The 16,482-nt window shown below is 37.9% G+C and overlaps 1 protein-coding gene across 1 annotated transcript in view; it reads left to right on the top strand.

Annotated features, from left to right (window-relative positions):
* Positions 1-16,482, top strand: part of mao (monoamine oxidase) — a 176,276-nt gene that overhangs the window by 58,352 nt on the left and 101,442 nt on the right. The window lies entirely within an intron of this gene.

Here is a 16,482-nt window from a genome sequence, read left to right as displayed (position 1 = left end):
TTTTCAGAATTAGGCGATATCAAAATTGGCAGAAACTGCTTATAATGCTCCTTTTAATTCTTATAAAGGACTGATAAAAATGTAGCAAGCAAAGTCAGATTAAAATAAATAAGATGTATTAATAGAATTAATTAAACCTATCTATATGTAGTATGGCAGATGAACTTCTAATCTAATCAATCAGCACTAGAGGACGACAGAAAGAAGAGGTCTTTGTCTTGTTTTAGAAGTATAGTGTTTAATGAAGAAACAATGAAAGAGCTGAATCTCTTAAAATAAAAGGTGATGGGACTGTTTAAAGTTAAGAATATGTAAATAAGATTTATACTGTTATGATTTTTTTTGGTAAGACATGTACCTGATAACTGGTTAAAGGTAAATGCAGTATAGCACCAGAAGAATGCCCTTTCACACAGGTTACTTTAAATACTTTATATGAAACAAGTTATCACCATTTTCAGTTAAAAGTTTAAATTATGATGACCCTTTAGGTAAATAGGAATTAGGAAATTAATATACATATTATATATATATATATATATATATATATATATATATATATATATATATATATATATATACACACACATACATACATACATATATATATATATATATATATATATATATATATATATATATATATATATATATATACAGTATATATATATATATATATATATATACATATCCATAAATATATACACATATCCATACATATATACATATACACATATACACATATACTCAGCAAAAAAAGAAATGTCCCTTTTTCAGGACTGTGTATTTCAACAATAATGTTTTAAAAATCCAAATAACTTTACAGATCTTCATTGTAAAGGGTTTAAACAATGTTTTCCATGCATGTTCAATTAACCATAATCAATTAATTAACATGCACCTGTGGAATGGTCGTTAAGACCTTAACAGCTTACAGAAAGTAGGCATTTAAGGTCACAGTTCTAAAAATGCAGGACACTAAAGAGACTTGTCTACCGACTGTGAAAAAGACCCAAAGAAAGATGCCCAGGGTCCCTGCTCATCTGCGTGAATGTGCATTAGGCATGCTGCAGGGAGGCATGAGGACTGCTGATGTGGCTAGGGCAATAAATTGCCATGTCCACACTGTGAGACGCCTAAGACAGTGCTACAGGTAGACAGGAAGGACAGCTGATCATCCTTGCAGTGGAAGACCACGTGTAACAACACCTGCACAGGATCGGTACATCCGAATATCACACCTGCGTGACAGGTATAGGATGGCCACAACAACTGCCCGAGTCACACCAGGAACACACAATCCCTCCATCAGTGCTCAGACTGTCCGCAATAGGCTGAGAGAGGCTGGACTGAGGGCTTGTAGGCCTGTTGTAAGGCAGGTCCTTACCAGACATCATCAGCAACAACGCCGCCTATGGGCACAAACCCACCTTCGCTGGACCACACAGGAGTGGCAAAAAGTGCTCTGCACTGATGAGTCACGGTTTTGCCTCACCAGGGGTGATGGACGAATTCGTGTTTATCGTTGAAGGAATTGAGCACGTCTGGGACCTGTTGGATCGCAGGGTGAGGGCTAGGGCCATTCCCCCCAAAAATGTCCAGGAACTTGCAGGTGCCTTGGTGGAAGAATGGGGTAACATCTCACAGCAAGAACTGACAAATCTGGTCCAGACCATGAGGAGGAGATGCACTGCAGTACTTCAAGCAGCTGGTGGCCACACCAGATACTGACTGGTACATTTGATTTTGAGCCTCCCTTTACTCAGGGACACATTGTGAAACATTTTTAGTTTATGTCTTATGGTGTTGACTCTTTTAGTGTTCATACAAATATTTACACATTAAGTTTACTGAAAGTAAAATCCAAACCTACATGGCCCTGTGTGAAAAAGTAATTGCCCCCTGAACCTAATAACTGGTTGGTCCACCCTTAGCAGCAATAACTGCAATCAAGCGTTTGCGATAACTTGCAATGAGTCTTTTACAGCGCTCTGGAGGAATTTTGGCCCACTCATCTTTGCAGAATTGTTGTAGTTCAGCTTTATTTGAGGGTTTTCTAGCATGAACCGCCTTTTTAAGGTCATGCCATATCATCTCAATTGGATTCAGGTCAGGACTTTGACTAGGCCAATCCAAAGTCTTCATTTTGTTTTTCTTGAGCCATTCAGAGGTGGATTTGCTGGTGTGTTTTGGGTCATTGTCCTGTTGCAGCACCCAAGATCGCTTCAGCTTGAGTTGACGAACAGATGGCCGGACATTCTTCTTCAGGATTTTTTGGTAGACCGTAGAATTCATGGTTCCATCTATCACAGCAAGCCTTCCAGGTCCTGAAGCAGCAAAACAACCCCAGACCATCACACTACCACCGCCATATTTTACTGTTGGTATGATGTTCTTTTTCTGAAATGCTGTGTTCCTTTTACGCCAGATGTAACGGGACATTTGCCTTCCAAAAAGTTCAACTTTTGTCTCATCAGTCCACAAGGTATTTTCCCAAAAGTCTTGGCAATCATTGAGATGTTTCTTAGCAAAATTGAGACGAGCCCTAATGTTCTTTTTGCTTAACAGTGGTTTGCGTCTTGGAAATCTGCCATGCAGGCCGTTTTTGCCCAGTCTCTTTCTTATGGTGGAGTCGTGAACACTGACCTTAATTGAGGCAAGTGAGGCCTGCAGTTCTTTAGACGTTGTCCTGGAGTCTTTTGTGACCTCTCGGATGAGTCGTCTCTGCGTTCTTGGGGTAATTTTGGTCGGCCGGCCAAATATCATCCCTGGCCCAAATTGGGCAGACTTAAAAATAAAGTGGTATTTTAAGTACTTTAAGTACATTTTCAGAATGGTATTGTCTTTAAATAATAATAACCAAAATTTCAACAGTTTTTCTTCTTAAAAAAATAAGTCAGAAACATAAAAGGTAATTTGACCAACTTCATCTTTAAACTCTGAGTAACCTTAGCCAAAATTATTTTGTACATTAGGCTAAAACAGCGTGATCATTGAACATTTTGTAATTAGATGTAATTAGAATTACTAACGGTCATGGAAGTCCAATGAACCCCAGTAAGAGCCACAAAGTACGCTTTCTGTAATGCATCTAATTTTGCTTGCTTTTCAGTGTGCAGAAAACCATGCTTTTATCAAGGCTTCCGTCGGGTAGTCTTTTGAAATGAAATTTTCCTCCGATCAGTCGTAGGAACGCGCTTTATTCCGACTGTAACATTTTTGTAGCTCTGATGTGTGCATCAATGTAATCGATGTACAGGGCCGTTGCTGGCCAAATGGGTGCCCTAAGCAGAAATTTACTTTTGTGCCCCCTCCCCCAAATATTACGGAAGTAAAAATAAAATAATAAAAAAAACACCTACTATAGGGGCCAAAATAGAACTTTATTCAAATAAAAGTAAATACATAAATAAATTGTATCAATGCTTGCTGCTTATCAACACATTTACAGGACAAAAGACACTGATGGAAAGGTGCAAAGCAATTTAAGGTTGGACGGATCAACAAGTTTTTTCGTAGGCTCTGGTAATTCTTGTGTTAAAAATAGTATTGTGAAAAGAGATAAAACTGCTGTTGCTGTTACAGCATTAGCATTGCCTGCTAATAAAATACTTTTCTGTAACTTAGATGACCTTTGGTAAATGGCAAATAATTACCTGAGTGATAGCAAATATGTACAGTATGTATGCCAAGTTTAACTGTATAATTATTTTCTGGTCAAGCAATGTTTATCCATTATTGTGAAACCCCTTCATCTGTCTATTGCATCATTCCATTTTACCAATCCAATTACCAATTTGGGTCAAATAAGACACTCTGTTCTCAAATAAATATGGTAACCCATATGAAGATGGAGCATTTCACCCCCTTTTCCTGCACTGTTTTTTATTATTTTGTAGGCTGCATGCCAAGATTTAAATGTGATTTTTGACCAGTTTACAATAACTGTAAGGACAAATGTAAGAAAGCTCTGCAGATAATTTAAAATGAAACAAATGGAAATACATGAATATTGTAAACAATGGCTACTTTCACTGTGACAGAGCTCTGTTGCATCCAATTTTGTTGTCAAGTAATTCTAAAGCATGGAGTGAGACTACTTACAATTGCTTAAATTGCCTTATATGATTTCAGAAAGAATACATCTTTCTAATGTCATATACCTGACAGTGTCAGTAAGAGCACAGGCTTTACCATGAGGACCAATAACTTTACAGCTATATATTAATAGTGAATAATTAAGAGCTTTTTAGTGCATTCCATTTATTATTTGGCATTATTTTTTTCTAATTGCACAATGACAGATTTGGTATGTACATGAGTATACCCTGAGAGTAGCAGGGACTGGCATAATATCCAAAGTTTATTTGTGTATTGAACTAGATGCTATCAGTATAGGCTCCCACTTTCCAGATGATTATGGTGGAAAAAGCTAATTGACAAAATAGGCAATTGCTGAATAGGTATGACAGATTGAAGGAAAACAATTTTAGTCACAATCATGATCGCTTTCACCCCGTTTAAACTATTAAGGATTATAGCAGTATTACAGAGTATGGCCTTACCAAGCCACTTTATCCTTTGCGAGGTCTCCCAGGTCCTCCTGAAGAATTTTCAGACACTCGAAGGTCCATCAGAGAGATATAATTCCTTCGCTGTGGGAGCACTTCTGTGTCTTTTCTAGTAGGCTATGCCTTCTATACCTTCTATTGAAGGTGACAAGGAGGAATCCTAACTACATGCCCAAACCAACTCAACTGGCTCCCCTCATTCATAAGAACCAATGATTCTACACAATTCTCCTCCAGTATAGGTTTGATTGTCTTCACACTGGCACAGAGAGGGAACCCAACAGTCATAGGTGAGAACCTCATTACTGCCATTTGTACTCAACAATCTCATTTTTGAAAGCACTACTCAGAGATCATGTCCATAGGGCAGGATGGAGATGTAGACTGACTGCAAATCGAAATGTTCATCCTAAGACCACGAGCTATTACATACTCTTCAGTCCATAAGAAATAACAAACATTAGAGAACACAAGAGGCACCCTTTGGCAGAATTCAGCACCCACACTGAAATATACTTGACCTTATATCAACTTTGAGAACACAGCTCTAAATGTGTAAATAAAGGGACAACGTGGCACATTGCCTTGGGACCTCATACTTATGTAATACCTTCCACAAGATACTACATGGTACATTGTGAAGCTTTTTCAAATACATAGAGCACCTACAGAAAGAGCTGAAAAATTCACATGACACTTCAAATATCAGTGTAGGGAAAGGAAACTGGTCTGCTATTCAAGGTTCCAATATTTATGAACTTTTCTTCCATTTTACAAGTAAAGACTTTTCCAGATCCAAGTGTGATCCCTCTCATTAGTAGGAACATAACCTGCTGTTCCCAAGGCAGTTTTCCCACCTTCTGTGTCACATTAAATAACCAATACAGCCTCACTGACTAGTAATTTGATAATTTCCAGCCAGAACTCATTTATCTCTGCAATCTTGCCACAAATAAAGCTTTTAATCACCACAGATTCTTGAGCCACAGTCATGGACTAAAATCCAACCGATACTTCTGGCATTGCTTTTTCTGAAGTAGGTATGTGGGTTGGATAATGGATGGATGGAAAGTATATCTACCAGCATTAGAAGTCCACCACCGAAAAATATTTTGAGTTTTTCTCACCCCTTGCTGACAATACCTTGAACAACATCCCACCAACTTTTCCTGAATCATCAAATTTTGACCTGCCACTACATCTCTGTCAAATTTGGAACAAGAATACTACCATTGTTTGGTAGGTTCCTTTAACACTGGTGTCTTTAACAGGTTTTGAGGTTTGTAACAGACCCCAAAACTATGTTGTCACCATCTCTTTACAGATATCTGTTCAAATGAAGCCTTAAACATAGTCAATTCAGACTATATGACCCTGACCCAGGTTTCCAGAACATAGAACTTCAGATAAGATCACACAACTTAAAAAATCGATCATCGACCTTGAACTAGTTACCCTTATGAGAATCCCTATCCTCAAACATGATATTTGTTACTAAGCAATCCGTGACTAGCACAAATATCCATTAACAATCTACTACTTGGGTTCAGATCCAGCAAGCCATACTATTAATGCCTTCCAGGTATCTCCATCATTCCCTAGATCAGTGTTTCTCAACCTTGGTCCTGGGGGCACACTGTGGCTACAGGTTTTTGTTCCAACCAGATCCCTAATCAGTGACAACACCTGAGAGCACTGATCTCATTTAGCTTGTATTATTTTTCTTTTATTCTACATTCAGAAAAGCACAGCAGCATGATTTTTACATTTATAAGACATTTTGAAATATTTCTGCTTCTGTTATATATTTGAATGTTTAACTCTCTATTGTTGATTTCATTATATTTTGCCCTTTCTCTGTGCAGTTTTTCTTCTTCGTTGTATCTTATTAATGACAATTAAAAATGAGCAGAGCAGACACACTGGCAAACAACACTGAATAATCAAAGGCTACAACTACTTTAGCATCAGACCCACTAATTAGTAAATAATGGTTTAATTAAACAATTAGAACACCTAGAAAAGTAGAATGAAAATCAAGATGAAAATATTGTTAAAAAGAAAAAATACATTATTCCCATATAACTGCTTGGTACATTTTAATATATTTATATATATATATATATATCTGTTGTGGGCTGGTGCCCTGCCCTGGGTTTGTTTCCTGCCTTGCACCCTGTGTTGGCTGGGATTCGGCTCCAGTAGACCCCCATGACCCTGTAGTTAGGATATAGCAGTATATATATATATTGTGGTCCCCGACCGGGGCTGGAGCCCGGCCGGGACGCCCAGGAGGACGAGAGGAGGGCTTGTGCCTCCTCCAGACCGCGAGGGGGCGTCCATCCTGGTTCTGTTGGGGACCACGGGTGGAGGGCTTGGAAGCCCAGCCCTGTTGGGGCCCGTGGTCACCGCCAGGCGGCGCCCCGATGCCGGTTTATCCCGTACGGTCCACGGCTGGGGCTGGAGCCCGGCCAGGACGCCTTGGAGGACCAGAGGAGGGCGAGTGCCTCCTCCAGACCGAGTGGGGGTGTCCGTCCTGGTTATGCAGGGGGCCTCGGGTACAGGGCTTGGAAGCCCAGCCCTGTAGGGACCCGTGGCTACCGCCAGGCGGTGCCCCAGTGCCTAATTATCCCGGGAGCCCGGCCCGGGGGAAGACTTTATGTGGCGCCCGGAGAGCTGCCAGGAAGACAGCCGACACTTCCGCCATGCTGGGGCGTGGCTAAGGAGAGAATGCCGGGAACACCTGGGGCTCATCCGGGAGCATTATTTAAGGGGCCGCCTCCCTCCAGTCGGTGGTGGATGTCGGGAGGAAGTGGACAGAGCTGGAGAGAGAGGACGGGAGGCGGCCAGGAAGGCACAAGAGACTGTGGGCCTGGACATTGGGGAAATCGGTGCAAGAAGGCACTGGGGGTGCACGTGAGCCATTTGTAAATAATAGTGTATATAAATAAATGATGTGTGGTGAAAATATGATGTCCGTCTGTCTGTGCCAGGGCCAGCGTTCACAATATATATATATATATTTTTTACCAAACTTAGTTTCCTAATTTCTATATTGTTCCCAAAACACAGAACACATACTTAATTAGACCAGGAGTCCAATTAAAAACAGAAGCTTGTTGGAACAAAAACCTGCAGCCACAGTGTGCTCCCAGGACCGAGGTTGGGAAACACTGCCCTAGATAATTGCTGTAGCCTCCAAGTAAGACTACAGAGTCAGTAGATGGTATCCTTTTCTGGCACCAAATACAGTGCCCCTGTAGAGGTCAATTACACTAAACAATTGTTTGGAGCATATACACAAAAAACAGATTTTCTTCTCAACCACTCCAAGTTGCTTTGAGGATATCTTCTCTTTCATCAAAACAAAGTTAAATTAAACTTCAATTAAATGGCACCAAATTGGGGGACAATGAGTATCCTCACAATTACTTAGGGCCTCTCCCATTGTGTTACTCCGTAGTAACAGACAGATAGATAGAGAGAGAAAGAGAGAAAGAGACCCCCTTGATCCTGAAATCTGGTTCCATAGCGATTGCTATGTGTACAGGATAATCCACCTTATCTAGGTGCTATTTTTCAGTCTCCTGAACCAGATCTGCCACCTTCTCTACCAGAAAAGATACACTTCACCTTCCAAGAGCCAGTTTTCATTGCTGAGGCCCAGTATACCTGTATTTATCCCATCCCTGAGAGTTGGTCAACAGGAATTACACCTGACCAACATCCTTCCAATTGTTAAAGGAGGGAACACATGGAGGCTCCATGTAAGTTTTTCTGATAGAACGTGACTGGGCAATGTAGACTACATGTCCACCAGATGCTCACCACTGAACATCACTCCCAATTTAACATTGTCAGTCTACCTGAAATGCATGTGGTAGGAAGACTAGGCTACCTGACAAGAGGAGAATAACTGTTAACAACTGTGCCATCCTCCTTGGGTACTATATGTTGTAAAAATAGGTTGAAAATATTGTCACAATTTATGTTAATTATTTTGCCATTGCCTGGTTTTACTGGATAGATAGATAGATAGATAGATAGATAGATAGATAGATAGATAGATAGATAGATAGATAGATAGATAGATACTTCATTAATCCCCAAGGGGAAAATCACATACTCCAGCAGCAGCATACTGATAAAAACAACTATGTGTGTAATCTAATTTGCATTTTATGTAAGTACATGATGTACTTTTTAATAGCTGTTAGCACACTGAGCCTGCTCTGAGTAGACAGCACTATGCAAAAATAAATAAATTGAAAATGAAGCCAATCAACATCAAGTGGGTAGCAACAGATTTACTCAGTGGACCTTTAGACCTTTAACCATATTACATTGATTAACATAAATTAGAAAAGAAACTCCATAAGCTGAAATTGTCTGTTCTCAGGAGAGCACAAGGAAGGAAAGAAGAATAACAGGAAGTTTCTTATTACTGTAGTGTCTGAATTGCAGCGTCAGTTTCAATTAGAGTGGTCATATAATACAGTGCAGAATTGCCTAAGAATCCATATACAATATATTACTCCTAGGTAAAATAAAACATAACAACTCGGTTGGTCTAATTTTATGTTTAATGGTGATTCTCAACATAACATCAAATCTTTTTAATATTCTTTGCAAAACATCATGCTGATTAGCTCTATTAAATCTGCTATCAAGACCTGAATATTAAAGACAGTAAATATACAGCAATAAATTAAGTGTCTTTAGATGCAGTGAAGAGTGTCTGTCAGCTACTTGCACTTTAAAAATTGAGTTTTGACTTTTAGTTCAGAGTGTAAATTAAATATATTTGCAGTTTACCAACACCAAATTGAGTTTAAATGACTTTATTTAAAATAACATCTAAGATATTAAAAAATATGAACTTTAATAAATAATAGATAACATATTTTAATATACTTTAGCCACAAAACTGAAAGAGAGAGGCAGAAGATCATTTCACTGGCAGTCAAGCCTGGGTGATGACCAACCCACTTTTATAGAAAAACTAGTGTAACAAGTTTTATTACATGATATTAAAACAATGCTGGATTCTGGATGCATGGCCTTGGGAAAATGTGCTTAGAACAAATATTGAAAATGATCAAACATTGCACTTTAAAATAAATAGCTCATATTGCAAGCCAATTTTAAGGGTTCTTCTCACAATGTGATGCTAGTGGTTTTTGTCTTGATTAACTTAAAAGGAAACTGCTTGGAAAGATGTGAACAAACACATATTTATATTTGGATGTTAAGTTTTAATATTTAATTCTTAACTCTCATACATCTATATTACTGTTCATGTGTCCTGCCTTGGCCAGCACACATGGGTTACCCCTCTGCCAAACATTGTAGGCATTAGAGTGCTGCTATGAAAGAAGCTTTCATGATATGATTCTGGGTGTAAACAGTCCTATGCTTCTAGATCAGGTGAACATTCTCCTCATGCTCATTTTAGTAACCACCATCACAAATGTCTGATGTTTAACATTATATATGTGACCAGCTTCAGATTCTAGAGGTCCCATGCTAAAGGCATAATCAATCAGGGTGAATATGGATCATAATGAGTAAAGGGGAGTAGGCTGTCATTTTTTAGAAGAAATGATGGACAGCAGCATATGAGAGATGAATAAATGAGAGAAGTGTGAAAAACACTTTTAAATAGTTAACCAAAAGGAACTGAGAAGAGCAACATAAAGCCTCTTACATGCAAGTAAGCATATCAGTAACAACATCTAAAAGAAAATTATATAGTTTAGGAGCCACAATAGGTGGGATGAAACTGTGTGAGAGTTTGTTGCTGTTGCCCTGCAGTGGTTTTTGGTATTATTAAAAAGGGATTCATAGCAGAAATTATTATGGTGTGATGCAGACCAACACATTTGGCACTCTTTTGCTCATAGTATAAAAGCAATACACATATAAAGTGTTTTAGCATGATTATAGCCATGAGAGATGCTGTGTCAATGATTGCTTAACTGAAATCTGTTTTTTTTTTTGTTTAATTCTGACAAAGTCATTACATTTTCAGTGTCTGGGGGTGGAATGGAATTTAAAGATTGCCAAAGAGTGAGCCACTGTGGGATTTGGCATTTCTGAGTGGCAACTGTATTTACATTACCATCCAGAAGCACCACAGTCATTAAGTGCTATACAAGGAGTGTCAAACTCAGATCCTTGAAGGGTTGTAGTGGCTGCAGGTTTTTGTTCCCACTCTTTTTTTTTAATTAGTGGTAAATTTTTGCTGCTAACTGACTTCTTTTGAATTCATTTTAATTGACTTGGTATTTAATATACAGATCCTTTATAAAAAAAGAAAGGTGAACGTCTGAGAAATTTTGATCTGCTCTGGTCCAGTAAACATTTTGATACCACTCTTAGAAAAACGTAAAGAAACAGTTTTGGAAATGTCAATCCATGGAATTACATAATGGGTTTAATTAACAACAAAAATCATCTTCTTATTAAGAAATGGATTTGAGTGAAATTAGTTGTAGTTTGAGACCTGAAATTAGTTGGTTGTACTTTGGATCATTTCACATCTCATTTATGTTTTGCTGCCATTTAATGAAAATCTTAAATCTTAAAAAGCAAGGCAATTAAAATGAAGACAAAAATAATCAGTTAACAGCAGAAGTTGGTCACTGATTAACAGATTGACAGAAAGGAAACCCTGCAGCCATGATAGCCCTCTGAAGATCAGAATTTGACACCCCTGCTCTATAAGTTAGTAAAAAATTGTAATATAATATAATATCTTTAACATCAAGCCATTTTGAATAATTTTCAATACTTGTTGTGTTTGGGTCAAGTTTAGAGAGGGAGCTTCAATATGTCAGGCAACAACAGTGATTCACATTAGATGGGTTTCATGTAATGTCATGTTGTTTTCAATCCTTTTAATACAGACCAGGGTTTAGGGATGGGTGTGTTTTGAGCCAGACGCCCCCAACAATTGGCATAGAGTGCAAAGCAGGAACAAACCCTAGACAAGGCACCAGTCCATCGCAGGCCGAACACCCACATGGGCAAATTTACTGTCACCAATTCACCTAGTCTGCATGTCTTTGGACAGCAGAAGCAAACCAGAGCACTCAGAGGAAACCCACACAGACATATGGAGAACATGCAAATTCTAAGCAGAAAAGACCTTGGATTATTGTCACAATGAAGCTGCTGCACAGAGTTGATTCCAGATATAAATATTAGCACATACCAAAGTAAGAATTCTTTCAACATAATCTTGCAATTGCCATGAGTGTAGATTTTCCGTAGGTAGTTAAAGGGTCCTACACAAACAAATTAAAGTAATCTTATCAGTTAGTTCAAAAATCAGTTATTTCTGCATGTATCCCATTGATTCTTTAGCTAGGTGGTTGCATCATACAATAAAATATGTCTGACACAATAAAATCTGATAACAGGGCTGCTGTGAAAAGCGAAGGAACATGTTGTGCACGTAACTCTGGTCTACACATTGTGTCAGAACTGTCAAATATTAACAGCATTCTTGTTTTTTGGTTCTAATTCTGGGATCTGCTTTGGTTTTTCATGCATTATATTTTACTGTTGGACTTTGTACATTTTTGCTGAGCCCTTAGGCCTTTTTGAATGGTGATAAAGCAAAAAAAAAATCATGAGGATGACAATTATAAATCTTTAGTTAAGAGACAATTGCTGAATTCAATAAAATAATCAAGATGTGCATAGTATTTCAGAACATACACCTAGCCATTTCTGTTTTTTATTTAGATGAACAATGCTTGGATTCTGCTTTGTTTTGTATTTGCACTTAATCCCATGTTTGTGCAGATTTGAACCTGGAATCCAGGTTTCCACCCTCGGCACTATAATAGGTTAATTTGCAGCTACTGTAAACTGCTCCAGTATTTTCTGCATGCATGATTGTGCCAAGTGATGGTTTCGTGTCCTTTCTACATATGAATTTTTATTTTTACTTTTTCCATTATGGATTCCCTTTGACCATGTGCAAAAAGTGGTTCAGAAAGTGCATAAATTGAACACCTAGTAATTTAACCCTACATTGTTATTTACGGTATGTTACAAAATATAATGTTGGTAGTGGTGCATAAAGATCCAAATGACACTGAATTTTTTTCAAGGAACTGCACACAAGACAATAGACCGTAGCAAGGCGCTTCATGCATACATTCACAGTGAGCAACTTCAGTTCAAGTGAGTTTACTTTGTATAAGGTACAGAAGAATGTTTCTACAAGGTATACTCCTCAGTTTTTAATCAGTATTACAATATTTCCAGTTGCATAATAAATATGTCATGATTAATAACCAAGTTTCAGCTCCAAGTGAAACAATTTTGAAAAAGGTGCTTCAGTAGGTCTTAATTTAGAGTATAATATGACAGTGAACTAATTTGTAGAGATGTCTGGACAGAATTCAATCCTGAAAACTTGGCTTGGATACCCATTGAATGGATTTTGAATGGCCTCCCATTGTTAATTATGTTTTCATACTGTCATATGTCAGATAATTCTGGGTCATAAAATAGACAGAAGTTTACATTGGCTCTACCCTGTGAAGAAAATAGATTATTGTATGTTGTTGTTGATTTTCTAAACTTGAACAACTGTAGCTGTAGTTGGTCAAAATATAAATATATGAAATTACTATAATGTGTAATTTTGTAGTCTTCAATCATATTTGGTTACTTTTAAAAACGTAACATAAAATATGCCTTACTGTATTACTTTTTTTAAATGAAGAAAATGTTTTTTTCTTACAATTAAGACAACTCAGATGCAATTTTCTTAAATGTTTAGTATTTTGTGTCAAAAAATCATAAGTAATTCCATTAGTAACTGTAAGCTATGTTAGTCGCTATAAATTATAAATGTATTTTATAAAATAAATAGCATTCTGATAGTTAAATGAGAAACATATCCATTATACATTTTATGTACTCCCTTTTTCCAGCAAAATGAGGCCATGTGTTTTCAAAAAGGAACAGGTGCAGAGAAGGACTGAACCACAGACAGGACTCTAGGAGTCTCTTTTATAAATGTTTATGTGGATTTGAGCATGGAAATATGCATACAGAAAAAACAGGAAAATGCATATGCTAAAAAAAATCTATTTTATAAATCCTAGCATATGCACATTTCTACACAATTTACCCTTTATAAATCATAATAATTTTCTGCACACATCAGTGGACGTCAGACTCTGCTTGGCTGCCACCCTGAAACAACCATATATTGACTATGCTAATGAACCTCATGCATATGCAATCACGATGCTTCAGACCTGGCTGGTAGAACAGCCTCCCAACTGGCTCTTCAAGGCACCATAACGTGCATTTAAGGGGTTCTATGATGCGCTTTGCATGGCATTGAAGTGCCACTCATCTGCGCACTGAGATCAAGGAAAGGTGTAAAGTATCAGCATCCGAGAATGTAGCCACTATCACCTGGCATTTGTAATGACATAATTGTTGTTACAATGAATACTATATGAAAAACTGAGGGTTCAGCCAGTTACAGTACCTTACCATCAAGAACAGCACCTTTGCCAAGTCATCTGTCAATGCCACTTTGCCTCAAAATAAATTAAACATAGGTTGATCCACAAAACCACAATATTTGTCAGTCTCGTCTTGACAAAAACAGCACCATTCTAACTAGGTGCCCATATTACAATGAGTGCTGTCAATTGGCCTGATTACATTAGGAAAGCCAAAAACTGCTGTATACGAAAACTGAGTGTAGTGTCTTCATCAGCGAGTTTATGGCTTCTAGTACAGTAGGCATGATGAACCTGAAGACTAGCTAAGATATTACTGACCTGTCAGATATTTCTTTCTGGTAGGTGCCTGTGGCCAGAAAGGCAACTGTTGTTAAAACCTGGATACGAACAGGTATAGCCTGATTTCAGGCAGTCTGTGTTTCTTATGCTGGGGACAACTGAAAAGACAGTTTTAAAAGAACAACTCCTGAAAGCCTGAATTGGCTCATAAGTCGTCATGATCATGGGCAAAAAATTCAACTGGTTTCTAAAACCTCGTTCCCTTTGTATATGACCATTTGTATAATCTTCAAGCAGTGCCATACATGCTTTGTTATATCAAACCATTAAGCTATGAATGGGGTATAACATTAGAACACTCTAGACGAGAACAGGCCATTCAGCCCAACAAAGCTCGCTAGTCCTATCCACTTTTTTCTTCTAAGAAAACATCAAGTCAAGTTTTGAAAGTTCCTAACGTCTTACTGTCTACCACAATACTTGGTAGCTTATTCCAAGTGTCTATGGTTCTTTGTGTAAAGAAAAACTTCCTAGTATTTGTGTGAAATTTACCCTTAACAAGTTTCCAATTGTGTCCCCGTGTTCTTGATGAACTCATTTTAAAATAACAGTCTCGATCCACTGTAGTAATTCCCTTTGTAATTTTAAACACTTCAATCATGTCACCTCTTAATCTTATTTTGCTTAAACTGCAAAGGCTCAGCTCTTTTAATCTTTCCTCATAATTCAACCCCTGTAGCCCTGGAATCAGCCTAGTTGCTTTTCTCTGGACCTTTCTTAGAACTGCTATGTCCTTTTTGTAGCCTGGAGACCAAAACTGCACACAGTACTCAAGATGAGGCCTCACTAGTGCATTATAAAGGTTGAGCATAACCTCCTTGGACTTGTACTCCACACATCGTGCTATATAACCTAACATTCTGTTAGCCTTCTTAATGGCTTCTGAACACTGTCAGAAAGTTAATAGCGTAGAGTCCACTATGACTCCTAAATCCTTCTCATAAGGTGTACTCTTCATTTTCCGACCGCCCATTGTGTATTCAAACCTAACATTGTTACTTCCTATGTGTAATACTTTACATTTACTGACATTAAATTTCATCTGCCACAAATCTGCCCAATTCTGTATGCTATCCAAGTCCTTCTGTAATGATATAACGGATTCCAAATTATCTGCTAGCCCACCTATCTTGGTATCATCTGCAAACTTAACCAGCTTGTTACTTATATTCCTATCTAAATCATTTATATATATTTAAAATAGCAGGGGCCCTAACACTGACCCCTTTGGAATATAGGGTATGAGGTTTAGGGCTTTCAGCGTGCAAGGTGTGATTCATGCCTGTGTTTTTATTGTGCTTTGATTTCTGATTTTAAGAAGTGACAACAGGTAGTCTATATGAACTAATGAAAAAATAAAAAAGTTCACCAGTCTAAATATGCACCATTGGCTGTCTTTAAAGGGAACTAAAGTAGAGTCTGTATATTATAGTCATCACTTTTGAGGTTTAATACCATATATCCAAACCTAATTATGTCATATCATCTAATGTTAAATCGTACTTCTAAAATTTTTATTATTATGCTGTCTTAAGGAATTGTTCTGTTCTGTATATTGTATTGTATTGACCCCCTACTTTTGACACCCACTGCACGCCCAACCTACCTGGAAAGGAGTCTCTCTTTGAACTGCCTTTCCCGAGGTTTCTTCCATTTTTCCCTACAAGGTTTTTATTGGGAGTTTTTCCTTGTCTTCTCAGAGAGTCAAGGATGGGGGGCTGTCAAAAGGCAGGGCCTGTTAAAGCCCATTGCGGCACTTCCTGTGTGATTTTGGGCTATACAAAAATAAACTGTATTGTATTGTATTGTATATGTTTGTCTCATCAACATACATTATAATAACGGCTCAGTGATATGAATTATTACACCTGTGAGTTGTCATTTAGCTGGTTTGGCTGCATTTCCCTACTCGATCAAGGGTGTTGTCATTTTTCCCTTATTCCATATGGATGTGTCAGACTTGACATAAGTATATGCAAGTTCTCCCATCAAGTTGTCTAAATTGTGACTTTTGCGTGGAAAGTTGTGTATGCAGATTATATGCTTATTTTTGTGCTTATGTAAGTTTT

This window comes from Polypterus senegalus, chromosome 2 (assembly GCF_016835505.1).
Source record: "Polypterus senegalus isolate Bchr_013 chromosome 2, ASM1683550v1, whole genome shotgun sequence".
NCBI classification, from domain to species: Eukaryota; Metazoa; Chordata; class Cladistia; order Polypteriformes; family Polypteridae; genus Polypterus; species Polypterus senegalus.
This window is presented reverse-complemented; position numbering and strand designations above follow the sequence as displayed.